The sequence below is a fragment of the Arvicanthis niloticus genome, chromosome 14 (assembly GCF_011762505.2).
Source record: "Arvicanthis niloticus isolate mArvNil1 chromosome 14, mArvNil1.pat.X, whole genome shotgun sequence".
NCBI classification, from domain to species: Eukaryota; Metazoa; Chordata; class Mammalia; order Rodentia; family Muridae; genus Arvicanthis; species Arvicanthis niloticus.
Genome location: NC_047671.1, coordinates 24013515 through 24039470, shown reverse-complemented (window position 1 = coordinate 24039470; position 25956 = coordinate 24013515). Strand labels below are relative to the sequence as shown.

Here is a 25956-nt window from a genome sequence, read left to right as displayed (position 1 = left end):
ACAGCAGCTTTTAGTTATTTTTCTTTTTAGGGATAGCAAGCTTAAATACAGTTTATAAAACTTTTGGATGCATACTATAAAACTTAAGACAGATAATGGATACAATTACAAAATTTTTTTTTTGTCATAGTGAAAATAATTATTCTCATTGCTTTGTGCATAAGAGACATGAATAGTAGCTGAAGTTGTATTCATGTTTGTACAAGCAGATGCAGATGTATAGCTGTGTGTTAGAATTAAATTATTGCCTGTCTTCCTTCCTAAATATTTTGGAGACTTATGACCCCAGTGCAAATAATGTTTAATAAGGAATATACAATCTGTTAACTGCCCAGTAAATTATTAAAGGGCTGGCATGCAGGAAATCAGCACAGTTAGTAAATAAATGCTTGACTCTAGTGAGTGTTCCTGTGTGGTTCAGAGAGAAAAGGATGGTGAGGTTACCTCTAGGACTGTTTACATTTCTGTCCCTCTGTGTTCTCTGCCCATTGTTGGGCTTCCCCTATTGTACAATGATTGCCTTATATCACTGTCATTGTAAACACTTAAAATTAGTCATGCGAGGTAAGAAAGTACAGACATTTGAAAGAATCTTAACACCATTGTCACCATTTTTCCCAGTCAGAAAGCAGTATTTTATTTGTGTCCTTCTCTTTCCTGCATTTGAAAGTTCTGTGAAAACAAAGACTTGTTTGTGTGTGTGTGTGCATGCGAATGCACGATGTATAAGTTCTCAGCCCCAGCTGACCACCATCGAGTATTCTGGCAAAGCATGGTTTCACTTTAGTAGTTCTGGTATCTTTTAATCGCAGCTGATTCTTCAGTCACAGCTAACCAGAACAACAGAGAATTCACAGAAAAGACCAGTGGGTTGTTTGCTTCCCTCTGAAAAGTCACAAGTCTATTCTCTGCACTGCTTTCAGCATTCTTATCCTCCAAGCTCCTACAAGAACAGCCCACTGAGGTCTCAACACTCAGTGGCTTTTACAGCCCAAAGTTCCAAAGTCCTTCCACAGTCCTCCCCCAAACAACATAGTCAGGTCTGTCGCAGCAGTACCCCACTCCTGGTACCAATTTGTCTTAGAGTTTCTATCGATGTGACAGAACTCCTTGGGGTTTATTTGACTTAACACTTTCACAGCACTGTTTATCACTGAAGGAAGGAATAGAGAAGGATCCTGGAGCCAGGAGCTGATGCAGAGGTCATAGGGGAGGGGTGGAGGTGCTGCGTATTGGTTTTCTTCTCTTGGCTTGCTCAGCCTGTTTTCCTATAGAACCCAGGACCAGCAACCAGAGATGGAACCACCCACAATGGGCTAATCCTCTTCTTATCAATCACTAATTGAAGAAAATGCCTTACAGCTGGATCTTATGAACACCTCTTCTCAGTGAGGTTCTCTCCTTTCAGATATCTATGTCTTATGTCAAGTTGACATAAGGTGAGCCAGCAGTGGGGAAAACACCTTTACCCACGGAGCCACCTCATCAGCTCACTTGAAGTGATTTTGAATGTCATATATCCTGACAACATAGAAAGTGCACACTTCTTGTTTGTAGATTGGGCTCCAAATAGTATATAACTTAATGTTCTCTTTTTATTAAATGTACAGATACAGATTTCGTTCTAAAAGTGAGATTTCCTGCTAGCCAAGATACATAACTTGGTTTGTCTTTACACAGTTTCTTGGCCTGGTATGTCAAAAATTTTTATACCTTTCAGTTTGTGGAATGATCCATCAGTCAAAGCACCTACACTGGGACTAGTTTTCCTGTGTCCACTACTGCCTCTTGTCTCCATGTCTGGTCCTTAGTGTTTGAAGAGGGGCCTTTATCCACTGGAGTCTGTCTTAGTTCAGGTTACTGAGCTGTGATGAAATACCATGACCTAGGTAACTTATAAAAGAAAACATTTAACGAGGGACTGGATTATAGTTCCAGAGGGCAAGCCCATGACCATCGTGGGGGAAAGTGTTGTGGCAGGCAGGCAGGCAGGCATGGTGCTGGAGCAGTAGTTTAAGAGCTTACAGCCGATCCACAAGCATAAGGCAGGGAACAAGATTGGGCCTGATGTGGGCTTTTGAAACTTCAAAGCCTTTTCCCATGACACACTTCCTCCAACAAGGCCACACCTCCTAATCCTTCCCAAAATATGTGCACCAACTAATATATGAACCTATTCAGGCCATTTTCATTCAAACCACCACAAGGTCCATGCTTGTCCTTCCACTGACCATTGGCTATGTTCTATCCTTGGCAATCATTCTATGGTCCCTGTGGTGACACTGACACAAATGCTTGTAATGAGGCCCTCCAGTATGTTCTTTGTACCCTGCCCTTAGCTTCTTCAAACAGTTATGGTCAAACCTTTGTGTCCTCAGAAGATCCACTATTTCTCTGTCACTATGGCTGCATCAACCCTAGCTTCTCCATCTGCATGACCAGATTGTTCTCTTCCTGTGTCATTTGGTCCATATCTCAGGTCTCTGCAGCCACCTCTCTAGACAGATAGGCAGTGACATTGGTTCTCTCCCCAGTGGCAGCAGTGAGCAACTGAGGTGTGATTTTCACTCTCCTGGCCTTTAGGGCCATGTGAATAGGAAACGAATCTTTTCTACTTGCTGCGGTCCCACTTTGACCCAGGACACCACGCCCATGAAAACAGTTATCCATTTATTTGCTGTATGAGTTACTATTCTCATTGCCCTGGCAAAATGCCTGACAGAAGTGTTTGAGAGAAGGCTTCTTTTGGGTCATAGTTTCAGAAGATCTATGGCAAGGGCGGTAAGGAAGTGTTCACAACAGTACGCATGAACAGCTTGGCCTCCTTACATGTTAGCATTAGACAGCAGAGCACTTAGGCCAGACCAGAGAGGATATACCTCCAGGGTCGGCCAGAAGCAACTCAGGTCGGCTAGCTAGGCCACCAGTCTTAACGGTTTTACATCCTCTCAAAACAGCGCCATCATGTGGAAATCAGGTATTAGAACACAGAAATCTGTGGGGGACATTTCAGCCCCATGTATCTACTGCTTGCATTTGGCAACTAGAGTTCCTATGGGGCTTGTCTCTCTTTGCTCCTGCCTCTGGGCTGTGTTTCCTGTTATGTGCTCTCCAAACTATCTTGCATGCTCATATTATTACTGTCTGAATTTATTAATTCTGAATTTATTAATTCATGTTCCTTTTGTTATTCTTTGTGTATCTATACATCCTTGTTCTATAAAGTAACTAGGTGATAGATTTTAATAACATAACACTTTCTATAAGTGCGCGTTGTGTTATTTTTAGCACTTCCTCAACTTTAAGATTAGTGCAGATGCTTTTATTTTTAAGTAAAGCCTCATTTTAATCTTTAATTCCCCTCCCCTCTTAGAGGTAAGAATTGTGACATATCCCTGCATGAAGGCCTCCTGAGTGGCTCTGTCCTGCTGTGTTCAGATGTATTGTGGAACCCACAGCTCCCTCTGGTGGCCAATCACTAGGTGCATTTTCATTCTAGACTATGGAAATGGGCTATGAATCTCATAGTCATTCTTTAGAGTTCTCTGGTAAAGAATATTAATTCATATCTTGGTAGTTTGGGCACAAAATTTCATTTTCGAGTTGTTCCACACGTAGGAAAGAGTTATTTTTACTTTAAGCAATGTCTATTTTTTTACATAGTTGGTGTTTTTAAAGTAGGTAGACATAGCATAAACATTATTTCCTCCTTTTATTTGCCAAGTAATTTATAGACTCATCAAAAATAAGATACTTCTCACTAAAATTAGAATAATTAGCAGATAGTGAAAAGAAATGAAATTCTTCAGTTGGCTGCAATATTCCAGTGTGGTCTTGTAGGCACAGTGTGCTGCTCTGTGCTTCTAGTTTTAAAGTTTGTGGATCAGAAATTTTTAAAAAGTTGCTCAGGTATTCTTGAAAAGGGAATTTCCAAAGTGGCATTCGCAACACAGAAATTTATATTACTATAGTTTAATTTCTCTTGCTATAAACAGTTGCCTCTGCCCATGCAGGGAGCAGGGTGGATCATCTCAGAATTGTTCAGGTATGGTTTGGATTTAAAAAACAGCCCCTTTGCCTAGGGTTGTCCCCGAGCTCCTGCAAGACTGCAGAGACACTATTTTTAGATTCTGACAGAAGAGGATCAGAAGGTGCTTAGTTCCCCTCTGTCTTTATCTCCTCTCTGTGGCTCACTCCGAAATAGGAGGTATACTGTGTTAATTATCACAGTGACCCTCAGGGAACAACAGCAGCAGCAATTTTAAATGACCAGTTCTTACATGCAAATTGTGTTGGTTATTTCTTTGGTGTGCTTGAGTATTGTGTCTGTGTCTTGATAGAGTCCTCCTGGGGACAAGGGAGAGTGATTCAGTGAGTCTTGGGTACTCTGTCCAAATGGTTGTGTTTCAGCAAAGGCCACCAAACCAGGCCTTTGCCATCATTTAAAGTCTCTCCCCTCCCCTCTCCTCCCCTCCCCTCTCCTCTCCTTTCTCCCCCTTCCCTTCGCTGTCTTTTTCTCTCTCCTTCCTTTCCCTTCCCTCCCTCCTCCTCTCCTCCCCATCCCCTTTCTTCCTCCCCCACTTTTCCCCCTCCTCTCCTTTCCTATCCCCTTCCCTTCCCTCCCCTCCCCTTTTCTCTCCCCCCACCCCCCAAGACAGGGTTTCACTGTGTAGCCCTGGCTTTCCAGGAACTCACTTAGTAGACCAGGCTGGCCTCAAGATTTGTCTCCCTCTGCTGGGATTAAAGGTGTGCACCACCACCACCATCCATCACTACCATCGCCATTTAAAGTCATAAAACATCAACAGAAACAGCTGAGAGGCAGGCCAGGCGTGTTTGCAGTGGAACAGAAAGTAGGGAAGAACACAAGCTATTTGGGATGATGGGAAAGTAGCTTTTGTAGAAATTAACATTTATTTTTGGCTTTGGGATTACAGTTCTTACCACCTTTCCAGTGATCTAGGAATGGATATATTTTTAACATACCTGTTTTTAATCAGAAGACATTTCATTCTTATACAATAACGTTTTCACTACAGACAGCCCCCCAGGGTGCTAAGGCTGTGTAAATAACAAGCATTTTCTTGCCTCTGAGAAATTCAGGCCTCTCAAGTGAACACAGAAATAAATGAAAATGCTCAAGTGAAAAAATGTGTTTTTCAGTGGTCTGGTGCTTCCTGACATCTATGCTAGGCCATGAGAAATATGCCGGGCCTCACCTGGCTGTGAAGTGGAGGTCAGGTGTCTAGAGAGTGGCACACCCTTATCCCCAGAGGCCATCCATTACTGAGGCCCACAGCATCAGTCTCCAGCATGTCTCCTCCACGTGCCTCCTGCTAGATTTATCCTTCTGGGTATCCTTGTCTTTACCAGCAGAGCCAACTATATAGAGCGATGTCTTGAAAACAGCAAATGGACGACTAGTAATTGTTGATGTCCTTGGTTTAGCTATAAATACTGCAGGCAAGACTGAACTTGGGTGGACATCCTAAGAATTAGAGACACCTTTGCAAGAACTCATGGAAGAAAGACATCTGTTCCTTCTTTTCTTCAGAAACGAGTACTAGCATGTCCTAAGTTGTTTTTCAATACAGATGTGAAATGGATGGTCTTTTTCATGTTAAACTTACCTCTGGTTTATAATATTGAAAGTGATGCATGCTGGGAATATCTCAGTAGACATGCATTAGGCAAGAAATAGGCTTTTTTTTTTTTTTTTTTTTTTTTTTAAGCCCTTTCCCTCAGTCTCACAGAGGTAAGCCCCTTGGGCATTTCTGTGGTTTGATGTTTTACCTCTAAAATTCAAATACCAATAATGTTCCAGGATTCAGAGACCAGGCTAGATAAAGGTGATTAAGCCTGGGGAGTTTCCTGGGGAGTGGGATTAGAGGCCTCATATAAAGCTTCCTGGAGGAAGCTTTCTTTTACAAGTTGACAGAATACTTAAAGCAGGAGGTTACAACCCTGTGCAAACCCTGGATGCTGCTGCTCTCTGACCTTGGTCTTGTTGCCTCTATAACTGTGAGAAATAAATGTCTGTCTTGATGAATTCACCAGCTGCCAGTGTTATTTTAAGGATGCATCCAGTAGACCAAGACACAGGTAGCCTCCTGAGAAGCAGGTAGAAGATCGTTACCACCTTGTCTGCTTTACTCGTGTGTTTTGATGAGTTTTTGCATTGAATCAGGGACCTACCCTATAGCTCAGGCTGGTGGAGAACTAACCATCCTGGAGTTTAGCAGTCCTGTATCTCCCTGAAGCTCTCTTCCTACCTCAGGCTCCTGGGATTACAGGTGTGAGCTACATGCTCTTGCTTATTTTCATTCCAGGCTTCACCGCTGAGCTGTTTCCAGGTTCCATCACACATCTATCTGTCTGTCTTAGCATTTCTGTAACCACTCGATGGCCACCATATTGGAAGGCTGTTACCATATTGAGTATACTTGTGGTAGAAGAAATGCCTACCTGGACCTCGATGCAGTTGGACATTTGCCATCTGTGGCTTTTAAAAAAAGAAAAAGAAAAGAAAAACATTTTTGACCCCTGGTATCACGTTCTGTGTACCATGGATAGGAATGATACACTAGGCAAGGTCCACGCCTGCTCAGAACACTGGTTTCATCTCTGAAAGTCCTTGGCTAACTTCAAGGGGAACTTCTTTGAAAGACCATCCCATCTCTTCCCTCTGGATCAATTTGCTACTGTCAACCCAGGTTGCCTAGAGAAACCTGTCTCCCATAGGAAAGATGCTCCAGGTAGAGGGTACTTAGACAATGCCCTCGGGCCAGTGGTAGCCTGAAGGATGACATTTAAGTTGGCATGTACAGCATTGTTAAAGGTAGGAATTAACAAGCTGTGTATCATCCATTAGTGTATGTCTGGGTAGTGGAAGCACAGTCTCTTGTGCTCAGCGTAGCTTCACACTAGCACTCTAGGTATCTTGCATGCCTGGGTAGACATTTCCTTTAGAGCCCTGTCCTGCCCTGGGGATGCTACTACAGTTTACTCTTTCCTTACACCTGTGGGCATCTTTTTAGATTGCTTCTCCACACTTGATTCACTCTGGTTTTGATTTGATCCATTCTAGCTTTGCAAAAGGAAACACCTAAAGATCTCAAGGAGAAATACTGTTTTTAGTCATTTTTAGTGGTTTAACTTCTGTCTTTGTAGTCTGTTTTATTCGATTAACTTCTGGAGTCAGGAATTATGGGGAAAATGGTTGCGGCAGGAACAACTGCCTGGGTGAGGGGAGCTTTTGCTTTGGAGCTTAGGGATGTTGCTCCGAGGGCTTGGGGGTGGGGTCCTGGTGGGAGCTCTGGTCTTGCTGCCACTGTTCCATCAGGAATTGCTGCGTTTAGGTGTTTGGCAAAAGTTCCAAGACCACTCTGCTATTTCCCCACCAGCCGCCTGCTCCGGTGCTTCTGAATATGGAGTAGAGCCAAGAGGTGCTGATGACATTGCCACTCCCCATGAGCCTGTTAGGCACATGGCAGACCAGGAGAAGCAGTCCAGAAACAGTGTGTGTGTGTGCGCGTGCGTGCGTGCGTGCGTGCGTGCGTGCGTGCGTGTGTGAAGTGTTGGGCTTCGGGTACAAAAAAAGTAGGATTTCCAAGCCACTCTGGACCTTTTCTTGCAGTGGGACCCTCGCTCTCCCAGAGTGAGTTCACTGCGTTATGTGCTCCCACGGTCGTTAGCACTAGGAATGCATGGTCCCAGTGAGTCTCTTTGGATTAGGGAAATGGTACAAATGGTGTGACTGCACGGGGACATATGTTGTCAAAGTAGGGAGGCCTTCACTGTGACAAGACAGAGGTGTTGAAGGGCCACAACAGAGTGTCTTAAATTAGGCTCACTTGCCCCACCAAGTGGCAAAAACAAAACAAAGCAACTATGAGAGCCTACTGCAGGGTTCTGTCACAGAAGAAGAGCTAATTTCCTTAATGCAGTATATATGGTCTATAAATCAATATGAACCAGTAACCTAGTAAGGGATGATCTTCAGAGCATGTGAAAAGACAGACTGGGCAGGTAAGAGTGCCACCTCCAGTGGAAGACTGCTTTCCACTGTGAGATGATCATGGTGTTTGATATCCTCCCCGTAGTTCAGGGAACACAGCTGTAAATAGTTGCATCACTGTCACAGGGTAGGTGTGTCAGTGGGTTCAACCACTAGCAATGTGGAAGGTTTGTCACAGTGGCACATACCTGCACCATCAGATCAAGCATGTCCATTCTATTTTTCTAACAGATACGCAGTCATAGGTGTCCAGTGAGAGGTGAACAGAAATGACTGTTGACAGAGGAGATTAAAAACGAGAAATGCCCACCTCCCCTGCTGGGTTTGTGCTGAGCCAACGTCTCTCCATCAGATTCAGCCATATAGGCTAATGCTAGGTGTGTATATTGAACTTGAATGCTGGAGTTGCACATTGGACTCATGATGTTTAAATCTGACTCCACAGAGACCATCAAAAATATTTCACTGGGGTCTCTCATCCCAGAAACTGACTTTAAAACAGCTTAGAGTAAGACACAGGTAGCTGGGGTCAGGAGCCACAGTGAACTCAGCTCTGTAGTTTGGAAAACTGAGGCTTGGAAAGGCCACTTGTTACCCTAGGGCTCTAAAGTTACAGAAGCAGCTGGGTCAGACTTGCACCCAAGACTGGCATGGTCTACATCGAGTGCACCACTGATTCTGTTCTCTCAAGTCCTGCATCACCCTGCTCAGCTCCTGACCTTTTCCCTGACACAGTGTTGGTGGGTTGTACCACCTGTACCAATCTACTGGCCTCCGCTACCATATGAAGAACGGATATTATGCAGATGTACATTTCTGCTGTCTTACAGAGAGGATCTCTTTGTACAAGCAGTCTGTATTTGTTAGTGGACATACCCAGGTCTTTCTGGCGGTGTCCATGGCATGCCTTAATTTTCTTCCAGTCTGCTGTGCTGGGACAGAAGCGTGAGGTAATTCTTTGGCTCCTATTCAGTACCGTTCTCTTAAATCAGAAACTGAGCCATGGCATTCTCTCGTGGTCCCCTTTGTCCAGCAGGAGGACTGAGAACAAAAGATGTTTCTTCACCTTCCCAGGGCTCCTCTCTTCCAGTCCTCCCAGACAACCCAGAAAGCCTTTATCCTCCTCTGATATGCAGTGAGCAGCTAACACCTCCTGAGAGTTGTTCCCCAAAGAAACCACTCTGCTGCAGATGCCTATATTTAGACCTCATAAAGCCCACATCAGATTTCTGCTGCCTTTGTCTCTCCGCTCTAAGCCCGCTGTTTGAAAGACAGCAGGCTCCTTTGTCTTTAAAGTTCAGCACTGTCTGGCTAGCTCCCACCTTGAACTTTACCGCCTTGGGGTGTCCTGGGACCTTTTCTTCTCTCATTCTGACCAAACTCCAAACCACAGGTAATAACCTTTACACCATAGATATAGAAACAGTACAACAGGGCTAGAAAATACCTTCCTAACAGTGCCGCAGTTAAGCGACCAAGAGTATATTTTGGTGTGCCTCAAGGTTTGATTCATCCCAGATACATTTAGCTACTTCACTAGATTCCATTGGACTGGCGGCTCTCCAGGTGTCTGTCTGAGACCAGAGCATATTTGATGGTTAGTAGCATTGAGATGCTATCAAGTTGAAACTATCAAGTTCAGTATCAAACCGCATAGAACAGGGTTAAGCTGTTGACTTGGAGCCTGGTTTGGGTAAGTTAAACAGCTAACAGCTGTCGTAAATAGCTGGGCATTGGAGAACATGCCTTTAATTCTAGCAGTGGGTTTGAGGCCATCCTGATCTATAGCAGGTTTCAGGACAGCCATTGATACATAGAGAGACCCTGTCTCAAAACAAACGAATGAATGAATGAATGAGTGAATGAATGAATGAATGAATAGAAAAAGAAAAAAAGGTTTTTTTTAAGCAAAAAAAGGGGGAGGGACCATTAGGTTTCTTTCTCTGGTCTCCTAATTCCTAGCTTATCAGGTTAATGATTTGACAGGTTATCACTTACTTCCATGGTGTTTGCTGGCTGGCTTTGACTCATTTGTCTGTGTCTTCATGGTATTTTTGCTTCCTACCTAACCAAACACAGGCATTGTGGCTTTCTGTCCCACTAGTTGGTGGTGATGGAGCCCAGTGGGACTTGTCTCTGTGTTCTAAAGGATGTTAGTAGGCCCAGATTCATGCTGACTAAAACTTTGTGAGGTGCTGCAGCAGAGATGAAGAGAACAGCTGTGTGCCTTAACCGGCTCTTGCCGAGTCGCACTCAGCTTGGCCCATGAACATAGATCCTAGAGAGTCAGGTGGGTTTGCTGTTGTCTTTTAAGGAATTTGATACATACAGACCCGTAGGGTTTCCAACATTTTATTAGGGCACAATCTTGTCATCGGTAAAGTTCTGGAGTCTCTACAAAACTCCTAGGGAACCAAGCCATAGAGCCATTCCCCACCCCCAGCATTACAGTGTTTCAGATAAGCTTGTGATCTTGTTTTAGGCTGTATACGTGCTACCCACAGCTCATGGCACTATATCCCTTCTGTTGGCTTCATGTCTGGTTGTTTTAAGCAACTGATTGGTGCATGTTGTCATGCTTCGGCAAAACACTGCAGCCTGTGTTGTGGCCTTGGCCTTGCAGATGAACCTGTGGTTGGTTGCAAGCTTTTGAAAACATTAGAGGCTAAGAGGAAAGCAAGGCCATGAATATATACGCACTTAGGGGAGGGGCAGGTGTGAAACGGGAAATATTTACAAAATGGCGCATGTCCAGCTTGTTCCCAGGCAGCCGCCATGTTCCCGCTGTTTCCGCTCCGTCTGCGGCTCTGGCTAGCTAGAAGCACCCGCCCTGGCACACACGGGACAAGAGTGGATTGGCAGGGCCACCCGCCACACTGACCCCACAAAGCTCGGCTGAGCCCCAGACAATATCTGCCATCCTGACAGTACCCGGTAGAATGAAGACTCTTAATGCTTAAAGATTATCCAATAGATTTATATTATTTAGAAATGCTCAATTAACAAGATGCCCACACAATTAGAATTGTTACCCAATATCTAACCTTTAGATATAAATTGTTACCCAGGACTGCTTTCGACCCATCAGCCTTTCTCCATGGTTGCTAGCCTCCTCCTTTTCCTCCTTCTCTCCTCCCCTCCCTCTTCCCTTCTCCCAGTTCCACCTCCTCTTCTAGTGCCCAGTTACCCAGCTCCACTGCGAATACAATGTAGCAGAATAACTACCCTGCTACACAGGTGCCTACCTTCTTGCCCTCATTCTGTGGTACCTTGTTTTGTAGCCTAGCCTGATGCTCTCAATCTGCCTGCCCCAAATTGTCAATATTAACATCTCATCTTCTTACACGGGCATCACCAGACCTGGCTGAGCTGTATTTCCTTTTTCTTCTCCATTCATCCTTTTTTTAAAAAAAAAAATCTTTTATTTTTATAATTCTATGCACATCCTATATTTACATATTAGCTACATTCCTAACCCTGACTCTTAACAAGTGTGGCTCTCACCCCTCATCAGAGAAAAGTTTTTTTTTTTTTTTTTTTTTTTTTTTTTTTTTTTTTTTTTTTTTTTTTTTTTTTTTTTTTTTTTTTTTTTCCTGCAGAGACGGAGAGCATTGTTGAACTAGACTCATTGACCAAAAGCCCTTTTACAAACAAGCTATTTCTTGGCGTTAGTTTTTCTTGGAATGCAGAGCTACTAAAATTCACCTCTTGATTGTTCTAGGATAAAATCAAGCTTATTATAAATGAGATTTCTGTTGTATCTACGCTAACAGACAGTCAATATACTGGGGCGGTGAGGCTACAAAACAGATGTTTTCCACAGTGTGAACTCTTGACAATTCCTGTCTTTCTCAGTGCACTCAGTAGCATCCTGTCTGTTACACTCCAGACTCTCCCCACCTCCCATAATACCTCCTCCCTGCCCCAGGCCGCCTGCATCACTGCCAGTCTCCTGGCAGCTGCTTACAAAACCGCGTGTTTATTGTGCTCTCCCTACTTCTCTCTTATAAATCACAGCATCGCTTAAGAGACTTGATGCAGTGGCATCTCTTAAACATAAGTTTTCTAAGGTCATTTTTCTTTACAGTCCTCACTTCTGGTAATTCCTCTCCTAAGATTAGTAGTTTATAACTTGCTGAATGTAGACTAGTCCAGAGGGCTGAATGGACACCTGGGAGAAGAGAAATGGAGAGAAATATTGCTTTAAATGTGACAGCCTGCCAACACATTCTCCAGTTGCACAGAACAATTTATAGGACACACACACACACACACACACACACAAAATGTAGGGCCTAGTCCCAATGTATTCTGTTCTTTGGTAGTTTCAGAATCCTCAGCTGCCTTCTTTAGTGTACTTGGTAGTGCTGGTTTCTTTTTAGCGGTGCCCTTTCTGTTCTAAGCATGGGGCACACTGGCTCTCGCTTCTGTTTTCTCCCCGTGTGCTGAGAATTTTCATTTTATAACCACACTCTCAGATGTTAGGTGGGGAGGGAGAAAAAGAATACTTTTAAGCGTGGGAAAAAAATGAAGCTAAGAAATAAGATCTGAAGGGAGAGACTGAAGGTCGTCCTTGAGCAGCAGAGCTGGCTGTCAGGGAGTATTTTGTGACAAAACAGGAATTCCATGGCTACCTCTCCAGAGTGAATTGAAGGTAGAGCCGGGTTTGTGACTGCAGTACACAAGGGCCACCAGCAGAGGGGGATAGCAGTCTCTTGGCTGGTGTAGGATCAAGCATCCTCTTCAACTCCTCCTTCTCATCATTAAAGAGTGGTACCATCTGCAAGCCTGATCTCCAGTCTCTCAAAGGGAAACCTACAGGCAAAGACCCCAGGCTCTGCTGTCTGCTCCTCTCTGTATTTTTGGTTTTTAGAAGGGAGCATGTTCCTGGCTATCTTAGGGTTTTACTGCTGTGAACAGACACCATGACCAAGGCAACTCTTATAAGGACAACATTTAATTGGGGCTGGCTTACAGGTTCAGAGGTTCAGTCCATTATCATCAAGGTGAGAGCATGGCAGCATCCAGGCAGGCATGGTGCAGGAGGAGCTGAGAGTTCTACATCTTCATGGGAAGGCTGCTAGCAGAATACTCACTTCCAGGCAGCTAGGATGAGGGTAGCCCATGCCCACAGTGACACACCTACTCCAACAAGGACACATCTCCAAATAGTGCCACTCCCTGGGCCAAGCATATTCAAGCTATGGCACTGGCTTTCAAGTGGGAATTTACATTGAGCCTTGGACAGAGGCCCCCTCTGTCTTGGGCTGCCACTTGGTATCCTAGGCAAGGTTGAGTCTGAGGGGTCACGGGCTCTCTCTCTCTCCTTGAGCGTTGGATTCAAAACTGAATTTAAAGCTGGTGCCTCTAACGTGTTGGAGACACTGGTGAAAAGAAGAGGGTTTTGTGTTAGCAAACGTGCACTGGGGTATGGATTTGTTTCGTTAGCAGTGCTGGAGATGAAGCCAGGGCCTTGCTCCTGCTAGGCACGAGCTCAGGCAGCCCACACTATGCCTCTTGAGTCAGTCTCCTCATTGAGGGAAGCGGAAGGAAGTAGCTGGGGCTGGCTGAAGACTATAGGTCAGTGCTAAAGGGTAAGCAAATGGAGAGGTTAAAAGCACCTGGATGGTGGGATGTTGCTCTCAAGGACACCAGACTCTCCCTGCTTCTCAGCACAGGGCAGATAAGAGGTCTCGGGGATTCACTTGCCGAGGATCAGAGTGGTTTAGAAATACCCTCAGTGCCACTAAGCTAAAAAGCCAACCGGTTTTAGTGAAGAAAAATGAAGGTTCATTTCATCTTTATGAGGATGACAAGAAATGTCCAGATGGGCGTTCTCGCTCCCTTAGCCATTCTTCCTAACATGTGTGTGGTCATTTAGGAAGCACCCTGAAGGGCTGTCCTTCCTTGCTCCGGAATCCTGTGTCACTCATTGTAAAAGGGGCGTTCCAGATAGCTGAGGTTCCAGGTCACCTGCGGCAGACTGCACACTTCTTAAAACTTGGCTGTCAACTTCCAACGTGCAATTTGACTGCAGGGTGGCATTACAGAGCTTGATCTGTTCTCTGTGTCTCTGGAATCCACCGAGTTCCGCCTATAGTGTTTGGCTGGGCTGCCTCTGTGATGAGCTGTTTCTGTCCTCCCCACGTTTGAATTCGCTCCTGCTTTGAGACAGGCAGGCATCAGGAGCAGCTTCTAGCCCAGACAGCTCTCAGCACAGCCATCTCTGGCAAAGCTTCAGAGTGCTCTCTGCCTGGTGGGAAGCTCTTCACCGCTCTACCTGGACAGTAGCTACAGAGCCCTCCCTCCCAGCACCTTGCTCCGCCCACCCGTTCCAGGCTGTTGGTTGCCTGTAGGGAACTGGAGAGACCAGGATTCCTCTTCCATTCTTGCTGTTGTTAAGGGAAACAGACCAACCATCTGCATCTAGACCAGCCTTCCTCTCCCTCTCCCTTTTAAAGGAGGTTTTCCTGCCTGGAATCTGGTAAGTGTGGGCAAAGGCTCTGTCTTCTTTCTTGATCTGTGTAGAACGGTCTCGTGTTGGGGATCCGTGAGCTTTAACCTGCATGTGCTAGAATTTAGAGGAGTCTTGGAGCTTGTACCTTCTTTCTCTTAAAGTGTTCATTGGATATTTTTAGCGTGCCTTGATACCTGTATCAAAACATATAGCATATTTTTTTCATTCCTTATGTGCTTAACCTCTGTCATCTTGCTTGAGGCTTCTTCCCACACTGCACAACACTGAAAATGATTATAGTTCTCTGGTGCCTTCCCCATGAATAAATGATGCATTTGTCATTGCTGTTTTCCTGTCAAATGTCAAAAATAGGCACAGTGAAAGGATCTGTCACCCAGAGTTCAGAAATTTGGTACAAAATTCTAGGTTGAAATAAGGACAGCTCTTTTGTTTTTAGGCTTCATTATGTATTTGTTTCGATTTAAAGCATAGGCAGTGTGGTTACCTGGGTTGCCATGGGATGGGTATGTTTCTGGATCCCTGGAGATTACTTGCTAGGATGTGATTTGTCATAGAGCACATAGGAAACTCTAGGGGACAAGTCATATGGCTCCTAACTTTAGCTCTTACAGAGCTTCACAGATTTTTATCATTTTGCTCTTGTGTGGAGAATGGCGTCCTGTCAGGAAGTTTTGATACTGAAAAGTGAGATGTCCTTTCTTACTAGCTTCTCATAGTTCTCAGTCTTCAGAATAGGAACTGTTATCCTCTTTTAGAGAACGTGCAATGGGCATTTTATAATTTCTGTGTTCTAAGTTAAAGAGGGCTTAATGTAAATGACATTTAGAAAAATACAAGAATTAATTTCTTGGAGTAAGCTGTCTTTCCATGAGGTCACAAAGTCACCAAGCATGTTATATGACAAATATATGATTTGAAGACAATGGAATTCTATAGCTCCGAATGGGAGACCAGGGCAAGGATGCATGTAGGAAACATACCCATCAATAATAAGCTATCAGGCACCTTACACAAAGGCTGAGATGAAGCATGTGTGTTCTGTGTGGTTTCATGGGTTAGGAAGAAGGAGGAAGTTAACCTTGTGGGGATAGCTTGAAACAAGCCAGAAAACAAAACATTTGTCAGGAGTCTTCAAAACCATGGGCCTTGGTAATGTGTGAAATTGAACTTCTGACCCTTCTTGCTTCATGGTGACTTGTTTTCCTTGCAAATTATGTGGTGTTGGGTCTCTAGATGTGGGGAAAACAGAACGGTTAATTACTATAGGGACTCACTGTTCTTTCTGTGGATGACATGAGATTGTAGAGACAAAACCACCACCACAAAATGACATTTGAACATTGCTGAGAAAAAAAACTGCCACTCCTTATCTGTGGATAATTCCTCCCCGTAGGCTGCTCTGCACGTGTGGTCATGTTTGCCCCCCACCCCACATATGGGAGCAGGAAGACCAAATAGACTCTGGCAGCTCCAGAGAAGTGTCCTCTTGCCCCAGCCAGGGGTGACCTCATTTCTGCTCGACACTGATGTACTCTTCCTGGTGACTCAAACTGTGTGTTTGGTAACATTCTTTCAACTTCCAGACTCTCACTTCTTGCCAAGAGGCCTGAGCACCTGGTTAATGATCTCTAGGGTAAATGACTCTAACCTGGTTGGGACTGCTCAAGTGGTATTGCATTCCCTCCTCTGGGGACTTCTTCCCTGCCAGCCACCTGCCCACCTGTGGGAACTGGGCAAAGCCAGTCTTCTGTGCTCTTTCCTGGGTGGTATAGGTGAAGTCGAACTACAGATGCTAGAGAAGACAGCAGCTACAAGCTGCCTACCAAAGGACTCACAGGTAGCTCCGGGAGGAGTGGGGGGATAGTCCTGAGGGCCACAGGCACCCTGGGAGGTGACAGGGTGGTGGCAGATCATGGTGGTATTAAATGATTGTGTGTTCCCGCGTCTGCATGTCCAGGTCTCCTGCAGGCACCATGGCTGCCATCTGTTCTTGTTCATCTTTGATTGACATTTTCAGTAAATGGCGGCAGGGCTGTCTAGATGGCCTTTGTACTTACAGGTTGAGGAGAACGCACAGCAGTGTTTCCTAAGACCCTAAATGACAGCACCGGTGATTTCTTTATGCTCCATGGCGATACCTAAAATAAGGTTAAAAATAGCTTTTATAGTAACTAAGGCAAGACTTCCCCTTTGTGATTTTTTTTTAAAGGGTAGTTTTAGGTTTTTTTGTTTTTCAACCTGCAGTCTCTCAGGTTTGACTGGGGAGTGTGTTTCTCACAGGTCCCAGTTGAGTGTTGAAGTACTTGTCGCTAATCTCTCTAAAGAAGCTGAACAGCAGATATAAAATCTGGAGACATTTACATAAGGCATGTATTTTATACATCCTGTCCAGAGGCATCTTTCCCTTTTACCCACCTTAAATTGAGTTTTAGAGAATGGGGCCAGCATTAATTGTTAATGGCAAAATGATCCTTGAGGTATGTGGTCCTCTGAGGCAGGATGTGTGTGGGTCCCTCGTGAGCCACCTCAGCCTCTTTCTCAGGCCAAGTTCTACCTCACACAGGCCGGATTGGCCACTAGCCAGGACTCTGATATTTATTCTAGAATCATGGGATGGGTGGGATTAAATGTGACTTTAAACCTGAATTCTTTCTTACTAGGGAATTATAAAATGTGTATGTTGCATGCTTTTTCTTGTCTAACCACTAAATCAGCTGGTATCTAGTGGTGTCTGCCTAGTGTCCTCCTGCTTGTGGGGTGGAAGCAGAAATATCAGAAGGTCAAGGTCACTCTTGGCTGCAGAGCAAGTTCAAGACCAATCTGGCTACATGAGACATTGTCTCAACACATCAAAATAAAAATAAAAAAGCATCATAATTCAGTGCTGCCGGAAGCAAAACATGGGCTTTGCATCTTTGTTCTTTAGTGATTGTGTTTTATAGATCAGCACTGGTTTGCATATTCTAATAAAGAGCTTTTTAAATTATTTTTCTATTTTCAGTGGGGGGGGGGCATGCATGCGTGCACAATTATGTGTGACAACACGCATGTGGAGGCCAGAGGACAGCTTCAGATGTCACCTATCTCCCTCTGCCTTGTTTGAATAAGGGTCTCTTGTTCATTGATGTGTGCACAGGGCTAGCTGACCCACTAGCTTCTGGGATCCTTCTGTCCACGTTCCATCTTGTAGGAGGGCTGAGATTCAAGCTGCACAGTATTCACCTGGCTTTACTTCAGTGCACAGAGCCAGACTCCAGTCCTGTGCGTTTACGACAAGTGCTTTATTCACCAACCGCATTTCCCAATCAGTGTGTTTAAAAACTAGTCATTTCATTCATACTGAACTCTGGTATGTAAACTTATCTTTGGTTGCTTAAAACAGTTCTCAGATAACAGCAGTTCTGTCCCCTTCACCAACATGTAGTTGTTTCTGGAGGATAAAAGAGTGTGGAGTGTACGTGGGTGCATGGGTGCGTGTCTGTGTGTGTGTGTGTGTGTGTGTGTATGTCAGTGTTAATAAAGAAAAAGAGTTGTCACCAATACAGCTTTAGGGTAATAAAGTGTCTTTGACAGGGCCAGGGAGATGGCTTTGGGTAAAGGTACTTGTTGCCAAGCCTAATGGCCTGAGTTCCACCCCCACAACCTGATGTAGTAGAAGGAGAGAACTTACTCCCATGAATCATCCTCTGACCTCCACATGCTTGCTATAGCAACCACAGCCCCACATATACACTAGATAGATAGATAGATAGATAGATAGATAGATAGATAGATAGATAGATAGATAAAAGTAAAGTTTTTAAAGTGCCTTTCAAGTTCAAATTATTGGCAAAGTACCTTATTTTAATGTAGCTTGATAATTAATACAAGTATAATTAAATGATTACCTGATACTTTTTTATAAATGTTTGCATGTATGCATGTGTGTGATACATGGGTTGAAAATCAGGGCCTTGGCAGCCTTGTAGGTCTACCACTGAGCTACATGTCCTGCCCTGACTTGACAGTTTCTTGCACCAGCTGTTTGGAGTGGGAGTTCACTGGCACAGAGAGAAGCAGCAAGCAGGAGATCTGGCTGTGGGGGTCAGTGTTTCTAGATGGGCTGGCATGGGTTTCACCTCTCACACGGTGGGGATGTGACAGGCACATGTCTGTGGCTGTCGCTGTGAGTTTGAGGCTGACATGCAACTCTGGAAACAGACTCTGAGATCTTAGAGCTAATGCAGTCTAACATGCTCCCTTCGGGGATGAAGGGACCGGCTTCAAAAGGTTAGCTTTCCTTTTCTAATCTCTTCTGACGTGTTTTTTCTCCCTCCTTTCAGTTATTAGGGCAACTTTGCCTGTTAATTCACTTTTCAGTTAATCGTGGGCTCATTTCTGACACCTTTTATTGTCATGACGCCCGCTCTTAGAAATCTTCGAGATTAAATTTTTTTATGCATATGCTTCTTGACTCCTTAATTAGATTAAACTGGCTTTGCAAATGGGATAATGGGAGAGGTACTTCCGTGTGTCTGCCCGTACCCAGAGACGCATATGGTAAATCTCAGACCCAGAGAAGACATTTGATGACCTGATCAGACTGGGTCTGACTGAGCAAGTCGGAGAATTAGAACCACCATTGAGAGATGTCCTTCATGTGAAGACTGACTTGCTTCTGAGTTGCTTCCCACATGGTTAGCTTTCCATGTATTTGAGAGGGCCAGAGGTGACTGCTACTGTCAATCAAGGATGACATATAAAGAATTGACTCTCAACAATGCTTCACCCAACATTTTCTTCTGACCTAACCCAGCTCCCTTTTGTCACATGGATGGCACATATGTGCACTGGATGCACATAAAGTACTCCAGTCCCCTTCTAGTAGACTTGGCTATTCTCAAGGTGTGGCTGGTGTTCTGGAATAAACAGCCCTGAGTGGGTGTTATTCTGGCATTCTGGTGGGATTTAGTCACACACCCTCTCATCTTGGAAACAGGTCTCTCCAGAGCTATACTAAGCTCAGCCTACCTTTGCAGAGCTACACTAAGCTCCACCCCACTCTCATGGGCTTCAAAGGGGCCTCCTATATAATAGGTGAGTGTGAGGAAGCCCTGATCTGATGCCACCTTCAGGAGGGGGACACAGTAGTTGTTGTTCACCAGGAACAATGCAGGCTTCTTTTTAACATATGGATTCTCACTTTCCTCCCATGCATCCTGCAGCCTGATGTCTGTGTATTCGCCTGGAATGGGCCCCTTTGCTGAGGGGTCTTTTCTAGATAGTTCTGCCTGCCATTCCTGCTTCATGCATTTATCACTGCTTGTCTTCTCTAGCCATCCTGAAGTCCTATATTTCCCTTGTTTGACAAGTGCCCCAGCTCTGTTTACTGCATGTGTTCCCCATAGAATCCACATCTGTGGTTCCAGATCCACAGCTTCAAGCAATCAGAGACCCAGCAGAAATCCAAAAATATGTGAGAAAAACACATCTATATTGAACGTGTCTAGAACCTTCTTCCCTGTCAACCGCCCCTCATAACACGGGAACACAGTGATATTTTCCATATCACTGATATGGTATTGAGTATAATAAGTTATAGAAAAATGGCAGAAGCACTGTAGAGGAGTTTATATACAGTAAACACTGTGGCACAGTATGACATACAGACTTTGAGCACCTTCGTGTCCTGGAGCCAACACTCCATGAACCCCAAAGGAATGCTGTAGTCTAATTATTACCTATGTACACATGGCAGCATGTGAGCTCCACAGCCTTGCCTTATGGCCGCCATGAGGTGGGCATGCACAAGCACAGACTTATTAATAACTGATGTTATTAGGTTTCATGTGTACTTAAATAAAAGCTCGGTTGTCAATTACTCCTTAAGTTATGCACAAACAGACTTGCCAGCTAAAGCGATCCAAGCAATGAAATTGTTGTCATGATAAAAATCAGGTCTTGTCGGATTCAGTATTGCTAGTCTCTGGATTGCAGTTTCAGGAGGCCAGTCTTGGAAAGTGGCTGTATCCTAAGTTGATAAGTGTGTTCTACACAGTGAGCGTAAGGTTTTAGTGTACTGTTGATAAAAGTATACAAATAAGGGAAGGGTTGCTTTTGTTTTTAAAAAGATGACTCTCGAATACCGAGAAACAGATAATCTTTTCCCCATATGCTGTGCTAGCTGCACCCAAATTAGTAAATGTTACAACTATGGCTGATAAAAACATGTCACAATTTTTTTTTTTTTTTTTTTTTTTTTTTTACTTTTTATATGATTAAAGTACGCTCTCCACTTGATCGTCATCTCTGAGATAAACCCAGTCTTGCCAGACTGTCTGGGAAGATTAGTGAATCAGACCCTAAAATTTCGAAAAATAACCACTGTGTACCGTGACTTATTGAGAATGCAAAAAAGTTCCTCAGCGCTAAGATTTATGTCAACCTTGTCAGCCCGGTGCAAGCTTCCCCTTGTAGATGTCCACCGTGAAAAGACCATTGTAACCTAAGTGAAATTCAGCTTTTGCAAGTTGCCAAGTATAGCTAGATTTATGACAGGTTTTGCCACTGTGTCTGCCTGCCTCCCACTTTCCAGGCGTGATTTGTTTGTTTTACAGTGTTTATTTTGTTTGTGGGTTCTGCTTAATAATAAGCAGGTTGGTTCTGTACGATGCAAAAGGATAAGAAAAAGTCTTTCGGTATTGTGATGCTGCTATTCAGTGGGCACCTTTGACATTTCTACAGGGCAGGGTTATCACCAGATAATGCCAACCAACTCAGCCCGAGTTTAGACAGGCAGATGTGATTGTGTTGCTTTAGGGAGTATTTGTGTCTATGGTGACAGGCAGTGACGTGAGAATTGCATATATCTGTGAGCATGAGTAAGTCTTTTTTAAATTAGTTGTAGCATTTTTTTTTTTTTTTTTAGCCTTAAACACACATTCTATAAGAGGTCTTTGTCTTCACTGAAGGGTGCAGAGGTCACAGGTAGCAAGCTGGGAATCCAGAATATACCATGCATTGTTATAAAGGAGAAGTCATTTTGGTTTTTTTTCAGATAGAAATCAAGCTTCCTAGCTCTGAAATTCGATAGAGTGCAGTGATGGATAAAGGAGACTAAGAACAAAAGGCAAGGAAAAGAGGAACCCTGCATCCCACTAGTGATGGAGTAGAATGTTAATCAGATGCAAATGTCCAGTGGACTGGGAACAGCTTAACCCAGAAGGCTTGGACTGGGGGCCTGGAGAGACTGCTCAGCAGTTAAGAGCATGCACTGATCTTGCAGAGGAGGGAGTCAGGCTCCAGGCCCCAGGTTCAGCAGCTCACAACCTCTTGTTACTTCAGCTTCCTAGGACCTAACACCCTCTTCTGTCCTCCATGGTTATCCACATTGACCGACATATATCAACAAAGAATATCACACACTCCCCTCCCCGTGTGTGTGTGTGTGTGTGTGTGTGTGTGTGTGTGTGTGTGTGTGTGTGTTTTAAAGAACATCTAACTATTACTCTTTGTATCTAACAGGGCACTCTAAGATTCGACATAGCATTATAGAATCTGCTATAGATACGTACACCTCTTTGCTATGACAAGGCTATATGGCTGTTTATAGCATCGGTCTCTATCTAATTCAGTGAACTAATGTGGCTTTATGATCACCAGCCAGCTAGTATTTGAAGAATTGTGAGTCAGTAGGATCCTGAACCATCAAGCCTGCATGACACTGGCAATGAGGTCTGGTCACAGTTGGCTGAAAGAGTAACAGAGATTGAGGAAGGTAAATAGGGACACTTGGCAAAGATACTTCCCCTTTCTCAACATGATGGAGGCTATATTTAGAGGATATGTTTGTGGTGATAATGTTTGAAAGTTTGTTTTGTAATCCTAGGGAGCTTGGGTTGTGTCAACTGGAGGGATGTGGAAAGGGAGTGGGGAGACAGAGAGACAGGAGTCTGTCCAATGGGAGAAGAAAATGGGAATATTAATTGTGCAGAATAAGAATAGAAAACACGTGGGAAGCAGAATCTTGAAGTTTCAGGGTTCTCCGTTAGTCATTAGCTGAAGATTTTGCTCTAAGAGAACTGGTAGAGACCCACCCACACCCAAAAGGAATTTCCAGCCTTCCCTTTAGCTGCAGGTAGAATGTTCTAAATATATTCTGGTTCAGCCTGGTTTCTTTCCTTCCTTTTTCTGCTCCCTTTGCTCCGGATAAGATCAACTGCCTGCCCTTTGCCTCCGTGGTCATTCCTGTTTCCTTTGCACTGTGTCCTTGTCCTGGATCCTCTTGTACTGGTCCCATCTACACCAGCAGTTCTCAACCTGTGGGGCACCATCATTGGAAAACACATAGTTCCAATGGTCTTAGGAACTGAGACACTGCTCAGTAGCAAAAAATACAGTTATGAAGTAGCAATGAAATAATTTTGTGGTTGGGGGTCACCACAACATGAGGAATTGTATTCAGGATTGCAGGAAAGTGAGAACCACTGCTGCACACCCCCCATGTGAGGATGAGTCTTAAACATTCTCATAACCTTTGGGGTACAAGCATCTATGGGAAGGCTTCCTCAGTTCCTTTCTGTCCTCTCTATACTCAGGACCCTCTTCCTGTGAGGATGCTCTGCACACTGAGTACCAGATGCCCTAAGCATCCAATAGGAGCATGGCTAAATGAAGTCAGTTTGAAGATTACACTAAGTTTCTCAGTCAGAAGCCAGCATTCTCTTAACTGTGTTTGCAGAGCCGTTTGCACTGGGCTGCTCATTCCTGGTCTCATTTAAAAAAAAAAAAAAAAAAAAAAAAAAAAAAAAAAAAAAAGCCTTGGAGGACAGCCACACTGCTAGAAGTGCCTAGAGATACCATTTTACAGCTTGAGATAGGTGGGAGAAGTATTACACACAAAAGAAAGGAACACAGAGGTGAAGGGACAGGTGTATATAAAACTGACGGAGTCCTATTGAAATGGGCTGTTGCCTGCAGTTTTACACTCTACCTGCCTTTGCTCCGGGAAATAGCCACACCACCAGTCCTGCCTGGTTTCCCTTGAATCCTGGGATAAAAGACACAGACACACAGTTCTTCCATTTCAACTTGTCTTCTAGGCACAATTGTTGGATGCTACTATCTCCCACCTGGAAAAGCGTGCTTTTACCGCTTTCTTATCTCCGTCTCTCCCACCTGCCCTAAACTTCGGTGGCTAGTCCTATCTAATCCCTGCCAAACATCCCTCATCACCCACCTGTAGTAGTGACCTCCGGCTCCAGCTCCTCCTGAGACCTTACTTGGGGAACCCTTCCTTGTGTTTCCCTACCTCCAGGGACATAGAAGTCCCGCCTGTACCTCCCGCCAGCAATTGGCCCGAGGCTTTCTTTACTGACAGACCAAGAACCAATTGGGGAACAGGACCTTAGCATCAGAACCACCTCCTACAATGGGAGGTGTTAAGTATGTGGATATTTGAAAGAAGTATGATGGCGTGTTAGTCCTTGGTGCCATGCCACAAATACTACAGCACAAATGTGCAAGTTGGAACCAGTGATGTTCCTGCCTCGAATGGGCACAGGAGAGGTGCCAGTATTATTGTGATGGGAACATGTCATTGTTCCCAAGCAGTTCATTCTTCTACCCATCCTGTACACAAGCTTCTTGGCGCACCCGTCTCCCCAGTTCTCCTATACACTGAAAAAAATGCCTGGGTTCTGCCATCTCCCACTTTCTCTTCTTACTAAGTTTAAACACATACTTGTTCGCTAAGGACAGCAATACTCAGCCTAGAACCTGATGGGAAAGTACTTCAGGTGTAAGATGAGAAATCTGCAGGGTATAGCAAGCACAAACAAGTGATTTCTGTACCAGAACACAGAGCTGATGGCCAGTGAACTTTGGAAAACAGATTGTTCTAATAATCTTTCACAGATGAAAAGCAGTATGTATGTAGGAGAAAGAACCAGCAGCTAAGCAGATGCCTTGTTTATAGGTTTTTCAGAAAAATGAGGACAGGTGCTTGCTTAGAGTCCCAGCAAAGCCTTGGTCTGCAGTGTTGGAGTTGTGTTTTGCTCACTGTAAATGGAGTCCAGTCTTTGTGTATGTGCATGGGGGTAGGGTTTGTTTATAATCTGTTGGCTATTGTTGGTCCTAATGCTGCAACCTTTTAATTACAGTTCCTCATGTTGTGGTGACCCTCCACCATGACATTTTTGTTGCTGCTTCATAACTGTAATTTTGCTATATATTTGTTATGTAAATATCTGTGTTTTCCAATGGCTTTAGGTGACCCCTGTGAAAGAGTTGTTAGATATCTCCAAGTGGATCACTGCATTAAGGCATCTGGGATGTCAATCTTAGGAAGAGCCAGCCAGTGGATTCTAAGAGGCTTGATGCCATAGATTCCCTGAGCCCTTGTCTACCTTCTCAGCATGTCTGGACGTGCTGGGCACAGCACCATTGCCCTTCTCTACAATGGTGTTCTGGGGATTCAGTCACCCTGAAACCTGTCTCTGTACTCTGGTGTGTGCACAAGTATCCAAGCTCTGGCCGGACATCAGTGTCTACGGGTTGCATAAACAGGGTGCCGTGTAGTTGTTAGGTGCTGTTCGCTTAAGGCAGAGCTGTGACTCTTCCCCCAACAAAGTGCATTCAGCCCGAAAGGAAGAGATTGTTTCCTCACAGGTTCTAGAGACCCCGAGGAACACTAGGTGACAGCCACCAGAAGACTTGCTATTACCACAGTGACATCTTTATTACTGGCACATGCTGGGGAAAGTGTTCAGGAACAAGATGAAAGAAGTATCGAGGTTACTTACTCAGTTTTCCTTGGGGTCTGGCTTTCATAAGGACCGGCCAGCAACCCGGACAACAGTACTTACTTTTAACTCCTAGATAAATCATTAGCATGTTAATTGTTGTCATGAGTCAGAGCCTCTAAAGTGTCTTCCCTTAAAGAGGCTGAGCGTTGTTCTCAATCTTTTGTCATAGGGTCTAAAAATGGAACCAGGAGTCCAAACTCTTCCCAGATCATAAACTAATTCTGAGTTAATAGAGTGTAGGTGAATGGAATTCTATTGAGTGTTATTTTCAGATACTTCCAGCCAGGTTGGGACCTTTAACACATCAAAAATCCGTGGAGTGAGGATTAAGGGACTAGCAACCATGTGGCTTCTGGTCTTAGATGGCCTTCTAAGTAGGTCAGAGCCTCCCACACCACTCTGGGATGCATAGACCTTGGTCCCTTCAGCATCCACCTCTGAGACTTGCCACAGGAAGCTGAGATGGGCTTTCTTCTCATAGTGTGTGTCGGCTGAACCTGGGAGCAAAGTGTTGATTCTCCTCATTCCCCTGAGTTATCCAAATGTGCCATATAGGCTTCTGCCATAAGCCTTTATGTGGTGATGTAAGAGTAGGTCCTTGTCCAATCAGAGTCCAGAAGTGGCTTAATTTAGGATTACAGGTACGAGTGATTGTTTTTGAGTGATGCTGGGGATTG

General features: G+C 44.3%; 1 protein-coding gene across 3 annotated transcripts in view; it reads left to right on the top strand.

Moving 5' to 3' along the window:
- Window positions 1–25956, top strand: part of Nedd4l (NEDD4 like E3 ubiquitin protein ligase) — a 329402-nt gene that overhangs the window by 116267 nt on the left and 187179 nt on the right. Inside the window, exon 1 of one of the 3 annotated variants that reach the window (XM_076912554.1) lies at window positions 16175–16332. The exons of the other annotated variants lie outside the window; for them this stretch is intronic. The gene's annotated coding sequence lies outside the window, so the exon portion shown is untranslated. Of the gene's footprint in view, window positions 1–16174; window positions 16333–25956 lie in introns of those variants that run through there. 3 annotated transcript variants of the gene reach the window in all.